This window comes from Abramis brama (assembly GCF_963993115.1).
Source record: "Abramis brama genome assembly, chromosome: 18".
Taxonomy (NCBI): Eukaryota; Metazoa; Chordata; class Actinopteri; order Cypriniformes; family Leuciscidae; genus Abramis; species Abramis brama.
This window is the reverse complement of record NC_139980.1, coordinates 24964488-24972327: the sequence shown is the minus strand read 5'-3', so window position 1 is coordinate 24972327 and position 7840 is coordinate 24964488.

Below are 7840 nucleotides of genomic sequence, written 5' to 3'. Positions count from 1 at the left end.
AGTACGCTCAGCCATCAGGAAGTGAGTGCTTCTAATTGACTTCACTTTTCTCTGTTGAATCCAATGGGGTTGCTGTGTCCATTTCTTTTACTGTCTATGTGTGCAAAGGGGTTTGAGTTGTCTTTTGTTTGGTGGGTGTGACAAAAATGTCAGCCCAATCAGCAGCAACATGTAAGCCATGCAGTATTAAAGAGACAGCTTGCACAATGGGTCCAAGTAAAGTCCTTTACAAATGTGTCCGCTGCAGCTCGGTATACGCAATAATTGAAGATATTATAAGACATGTTTGTTGTAAGAGTTTTATAGTAAAAATATAGCATATGAACCGTGATCAGCAATAATAAGAGGCCTAATACTCACAATAAAAATAATAAGGTCATATAGATCATAACACAGTCTCTGAGGTAAGAAGTGGATTATCCTTCACCTGAAATGTCTGTCTTTTCATCCTGAAATGCGAGGCAAATGTTAGATCATGACAATAATTAGGAACCACAGTTTCCACAAATCCCTTCACTCGATTGGGATGTTCTCTTTTATTCTAGACGGCAAGGGCAGTGACTGTAACATCGAGTGTATTTTGCAGTAGGCTATTAAACCATATTTATATCGATTTCATTAGGCTCCGAAAATTCTTCGAAAAAGAACACAAAGAATGGCCTTCTCAGTACAATTGAATAAACGTATCGCTAGGTTTTCTCAGAGGAGGGCTATGCTAGAAATGTGTCCATCTTGAACATAATCAGAATTATCAGCTAATAAAGGTAAATTGACATACTCTGGTACACTGGAGGGAGCATCTGAGTGGTTTCCACAGTTGTACCTTGACAGGGTGTAGGGATTTCTGATGGAATCACGTCCTCATGCTCTGATATCAAAGATGCGCAAAGTGCAACTTGTATGAAGTTCAATTGCCTTTGCAATATTTCGCATTTATATATATATATTTTATAGTTTTCACATGATTTGATATAATTTTATTGATTAGTTTGTTAAATACACATTCTTTATCTGTTTGATTATTGTATTATATTTAATACAGTATCTCTTCAGTTTAAACCATAAATGCATGCTGTCCACTCAAGTGGACATCTGAAAAAAATGTGTAAAACAAAACAAAAAAAACTTGGTTTTCATGCCCTAAGAGCAATAAAAACACATAGGAAAAAAATCCTGACTGAGGTTATCATAATTCATGCATGAAAGGGTTATTTAATAAAAAAAATTAAAATAAAAACCTTTAGCAACTTTTTGTCATGGCTGAACACAGCCCTGGTAGAATCACAAGGTTTAAATAGACAGCAGACAAAGGAACTAATGAGACTAATAATGAGACACAGCTGAACTGAAACTCAAATCAAATCAGTAACCATGGAAACAAACAGGCAGGTGGTGAGAGAAAGACAGGACTGAACTAGTTAACATATTAACCAAACACAGACAAGAACACAAATCAAAACAAGCTGACAACGTGACAAATATATATATATATATATATATATATATATATATATATATATATATATATATATATATATATATATTATCAATTTAAACAGATCTTAATATTAAATGTGTGCATATATGTAAGCAATGAGGTACGAGAGGCTGTCGAGTGCCTGCAACCCCTTCAGCCGTGACTTATTCACGATACAGCACTAGCCTCGAGTACCTTATTGCTTTATAAAACGGTTACCACACAATAATATTAAAGCCAAAAAATATGTATCAATGCAACTTTCATGAAGTAAAATCACTAAAAGCCTTCCTTCTGCTGGAAAAATAGTCCCTGACCGTAAACAGCAACAGAACTTTTCCGTTGTGAACACGGAAAAGCAAGATGCAACTGACAAATGACAAGGGCACGGTAGGGCCAGAGCCATAGAGAGAGAGAGTTGCGACAACTCCATTGACTACAATAGAACGCTTTTTTTACAGCAATGGCGGCTCGTGGAGCCTCTCAATAGTTCCCGGAAGTAGCAGCAGCGCGGTAGAACAGACCGTTTGTGATGGACTTTTATAAAAGGTAAGACGTTTAAAGAATACGATTGTATATTATCAGTAAGTTACATCTGAATCAAATTAACTTGTATTAAAGCATGCTAGTTGATTATTGCTCTCTAAATTAGTAGTTTTAGGGGACGTTATCAGATAAAAGATAGGTCATTGGATAAAGTTAGTAGCGCATAACAAACCACGAACAGCCTATTAATGGTTAAACCCGTTCTTTTAATGCAGTTTTATCCTTTGTTGTGTAGCCTAATAAGAGGGAAAGGCTTCTAAACAGGGGTTAAATATAACATTGGGGAGTGTGATATGTGGAAGTGATAAAATGAGAATATCCGTTTCATTCCTCATTAAATGCGCAATAACAACAACAACAACAAAATCCTTATTTTAGATTGCATTTTTGAGTAACAAAAACGTATGGGTGGAGTTTTTTAGACATTGTGTTTCTGCTGACTATTAGGCTGTCTATATTATGTTTCAGCTCAGCTGATTTTTGGATTGATGGGAAAGGGAAATGGAAGTTTATTTGTGAGATTAAAAACAATGCTTAAAAGCAGCAAGCCATTTTAAAAAACAAATCACACTAGACTAAATGGGGAATAATACTAAATACCACAACATGTAATATACTACTACTGTATATAATTTGTCCCGTTTTTATCTCCTTTATCCCTTTCAACACAAGAAGCTCAAAGGGATTCAGTGGATCATGAAGACTCCCTGCACTGACGCTGTACCTTCACCATCAGTTTCAGCATATTTTCTCCTCTCTGTGTCAGACACCACAAGAACAACATAGAGGAAATGACAGACAACATGCTTGACATGCAGTTTATTAGACATTTATAAATCCCATTGTGCTAAATCAATGCAAAAGTGTATATATATATATATATATATATATATATATATATATATATATATATATCAAAACTGATGTAATGTATATTAAACATTTCTAGTGTTTAAATTCACCTGACATGGAAAGTGTACCAACCTACCCATGATACTTGAAAGCAGTTTTTACCAGTATTTGAGAGAGATCTACAACCCTTTTCACTCATCATTAAGGCTCCTCTGGACGATGCATTATTTATCATGTATACTGTAATTACTATAATAAAATAACCAAATAAATAGATTTTATAGATTAAAGAAATGTAGGTCATGAATTTATCAAATTATGTTAAAAGTAAATAATGCACATGAACACTAATGAAATAATGTGTGTGTGTATAATCATGTTTTGTTTGAAAATGTAATATTATACATTAATATATTATGTATTAATTTATACAGTAATAAGTGCATGGGGTGCATAAGCATTGTAAACATTAAGATTAATGAAATTTCATTTTATAAATTCTACATTTTACTTGTTTGCAACGGATTTAAGACAATCATCGTGATAAATAACATTCTAGTTTAAGAACAAAAAATAGTCAAGTCATCTTCATTTATATAGCGCTTTTAACAATGTAGATTGTTTCAAAGCAGCTTTACAGAGATACGCCGTATAATTTATGGTAACAGAGATTGTTTTGGCTTTATAGCGGTTCTTTAATAAAGTTATTTTCCAGCTAAAGTTAATGTCCATTGATTCGCTTCCGTCGGAACGATCATTTGTTATTAAATTAGGGTTCGCTAAGACGACACCATTCTCTCTACACATACTTTAAACGCGAACCTAAATGAAATACTTGAAATACTTCAAAACAACTGCAACACGGTCTTTAACCAAGGTAACGTTAGCCAGAAATATGTTAACAAACGGCAGGCAACGCTGGTTGACCACTATAAACATTAAATACTAGCAGATTTTTATCTTTTAAAAATAACATTACTGTAACTACAAACACATATTACATTCACATATCAGTGTATTATATAAATATTGTAAATCAATTAATTTATTGACTACAAACTACCAAAAATCAAAGTTCTGCTCTCTAACTCCATCGATTTGAATTGGCGCTGAAGCACTTCCTGGAACTATCTGAGGTCTACGCGAATCACGTGACAACTAAGCATTTCGAACTTCCGTTGTCGCAACTCTCTCTCTCTACGGCTCTGGGTAGGGCACGGTAAAACCCCTTAACTGCCAACTGACAAATGACTAGCTTAACTGTTAAAAGGACAAGATATCGCAGCGGACATTCAAACATATTTTTTTATATGAATGTAGGACTGACCTGAAATAAAATGTTATATCTACTGTAAATGCAGGTACACTCGCTTACTCGATCTCTCACAATACTCTACTCTAGCTTCAGTGAACAATATCAATGAGAACAAACATATGTTTACATTGCTAAGAGTGGTTGCTAGGGGTGTTGTGTAGTGATACAGAGTGCGGTCATAGCCGTGTTTTATCGTTAATAAAATTGACCACAGCTATTGACCAATCAGAATCAAGGATTGGAACTAACTGTTATTATATATTTTAAGTAACATACAAATAATTATTTGCTGATGTGAACAACTTATCTAGAGCCAGCGTTTTCTCAACTACATCTTCATACATCTCCAGTGGCTCATTAAAGCAATAAGCCCCGCGAAGCTGTGATTTACAGTGAATTTAGAACAACTATGGGGTGTTATTAGGCGTTGTTAGGCACAACGCGTAGCGGAGTTACTCCATAAAACGGTTACTCCATAAAAAAAATTATTTTAATATTTATTTTATTCATAAAATAAATACCAGCAACAAAAAATAATGTTATAACACATTTATTCCTCCGCCAAGCAATGTAGTTCCAAAGAGGTTGCCAAGCAACACATGCAGCAACAAAGAATCAAAAATGGCAGCTGCGCAGTAATACTAATGTAATGCGGTCACAGGTGTATGTTTGTTGAGTAATTTACAACGGCTTCGAACACGGCTCAACCAATCAGAATCAAGGACCGGAACTATCCGTTTTATAAAATACTTTTATGAATGCATAATCAACTATTAACTATAGTCTACTTTATTAACCATGAAACAGTTTTTCCAAAAGCGCTTGTAAACTAGTATAAAATGTATAGGTAGACTGCATTGAAGAAATGTACAGATTTGATATTTATAATAATGGTGTGATTGGATGGGTCTAGACTCTAGAGATTTGCTATCCAGTTAATGTTATTGCATTTATTAATAAAACTTTGCATTTTACTGCTTCACCAATAATGAAATGCCAATTTTTTTTCTTTTTTTTTTCTTAAGCCTGGCAGTAAGGATATGCACGCGGGGTGGCAACATTGGACAAGCTACAGCCTTTTTCCCCTCATAGGCTTGAGGTGCCCCTCAAAGGCAGGCAGGGTAGGGTACTGTATATGAGCAGAATGGAGGAAGGATATCAATTAATGGTGTGATGGATTTTCTAATTAATCAACTTTAATTAATCAACTAACATTAGTTTTTCTTGCAGGAACAACATTCATATGCTTTTAAATGTTTCCAAACTCTATGGGGAAAACTTGTGACTTTGATTTTGTGTGTGTGTGTGTGTGTGTGTGTGTGTGTGTGTGTGTGTGTGTGTGTGTGTGTGTGTGTGTGTGTGTGTGTGTGTGTGTGTGTGTGTGTTAATAACAATTAGGGGAAGTGAAACTAGACAGATGACTAGTTCTCAAACCTTGTGATAAGTAATCACACAATCAGAGTTTGCTTGTGCCAGTGACAGAGGGAAAAGGTTGGGGCTTTTGAACCAATTGAACCAATCATATTGAAGGTGACATGTTTAGTCATGATAATCTTATTTGTTGTTTCGATTCTATAAAAACTGTTGTATCTGTGTTTTCTGGTGGGATTCTCAATGGAATTTGTCTGAGATCCTCCGGTGAATGATCCAACACTCGAGTTCATTTCCATCATGTTCACAATATTTTTACATTTTTTACATACAAAATTTAACATTTCAGTCTTGAAAACTTGGAAGTTTGTATTTAAAAAACAAGTGAGCAAAATAAAATGTTACTATTTCCCCAATAATTACATTTTCTTGAAATAATGACTTTTATTCAAATTCATAGCTGCAGAATTCTTGGTAAAAATAGATATTTTTCCAAATTTATTTTATTTTGCATCCTCTTAGTATGTCACTATGTCTTCTTATTCATTTTCACAGTCATCTGAGTTTAACATTTGGGCCTGTACAACCTCTTTCCCACTGCTAAAGATCAACCTCATTAGTTACACAATCATGGAAGTACAGACAAATATATTGGGACTACAATGGACAACAATTTGTCAACTGTACACAATTTTTATTGTGAAACAAAATGTGAAGGTCAATTTAACAGCCTCAAGCAGCGTAATAATTATTTTTATTGTACCTGTGGATCATAGGAAGGTCCAGAAGATATAACACTGTAAGAAAAAAGGGAAAAAACCTGTAAAAGATACCGATAAAGCACTTGTGAAAATTCAATACAGACTTTTCCTAGAGTGAGGAATTCCATGAAATTATAATTCTGTTAAGTGCTTATATTGGTTACTATTGGTTAATAAGTCTACTTCCTTGACAGTCTCTGTTGTAATAAGCACCAATCCACAGCAAATTTTAATTTGAATATGGCCACACATTTTCATATTCAATAGACACATTGCATATGTCTGCTATGTGCCTTTCATGTAAGTGTTTACACATTTAGAAGATGATCATTGCTGGATTAGCCTCTGGTTTGACATCAATGTAGGTTTCAGCATGTGGTCTTAATACACTGGTAAGGATGTAAATTGTGGTGCTGCCGGTTCGTTTATACTGTGGCTGTGATGCACCTAATGACTTATTTTCAAAACACTCCCCCTCATAATCTGAGAACTAAAATTGACTTCTGTACAAGCATTGTTGTTATTCTTTAAGGTACAAGCTATTACTATGGTAAAAACTGAGAGTTAAAACAGAAAAGAGACTCGTGTTAAAAATGAATAAATGAAGTGTTCATAAGCAGATATTCTCATTTAGCTTTGTCACCTTAGAGTGTTGCGACTTTAAAATAGAATGCTACATTGCCTTTCAACATTATAAATAGAACAGGATGATGAAATATGAATGATTTTACCTGGTTTCTTCAAATGGAATTAAACCAGCATGTTTCCTCATTTTGAATGAGCATGCAAAACAGATACATTTCCATGGATGCTATTTAACAAGCAAATACTTATGAAGAAAACAAGACACTAATTTGCAAGTGTGTTCCCTAACAATAAATCTTTTAAAACCTCAACTTTTATTAAATTTTTAACTAAATGTATGTAGTTATGTTGAAATTATACACATTAATAGTGGTACGTTTATTATTGTGCTTTTAATTCACTTATAATAATTTTGAATCGCCTTTCATAACATTACACAACAGTCCAGATTCATGTTCTCCACAACAGCCAAATGATTTTACCTCAGGCTGAATAAACATGGTCACTGTGTGTTACCACATATTACCATAGTCATGTGTGGGTTAGATGAGCTGGATGCAATAGTGGTCAGAATAACGGGAAAACATAACCATATCACCGGGGTGTCAAACAACAAATAAAAGAAAATACACAATATTTTTAAATTAGTGTTAACATATGATAATATACAATTTCCCCTTAAACTGAGTGCAAAGATCATTTTTCAAATTGGAATTCATCAAAATTCAGGGTTTTACTTTTACTTTTACTTACAGTGTGCCGAAGTGGGCACTTTTTTAGTATATTTCCAATAAACAAAAAAGTTCATTTGAATTGTGTCTATATGTTCCACACAATTTGAAAGCCTGAAATGGAACAATTTTATACACCTCCCACCTGGTATTCAACATTCAGAAACAGCAGAACTTCTTTCTAAACATCTTATTTCTAAAA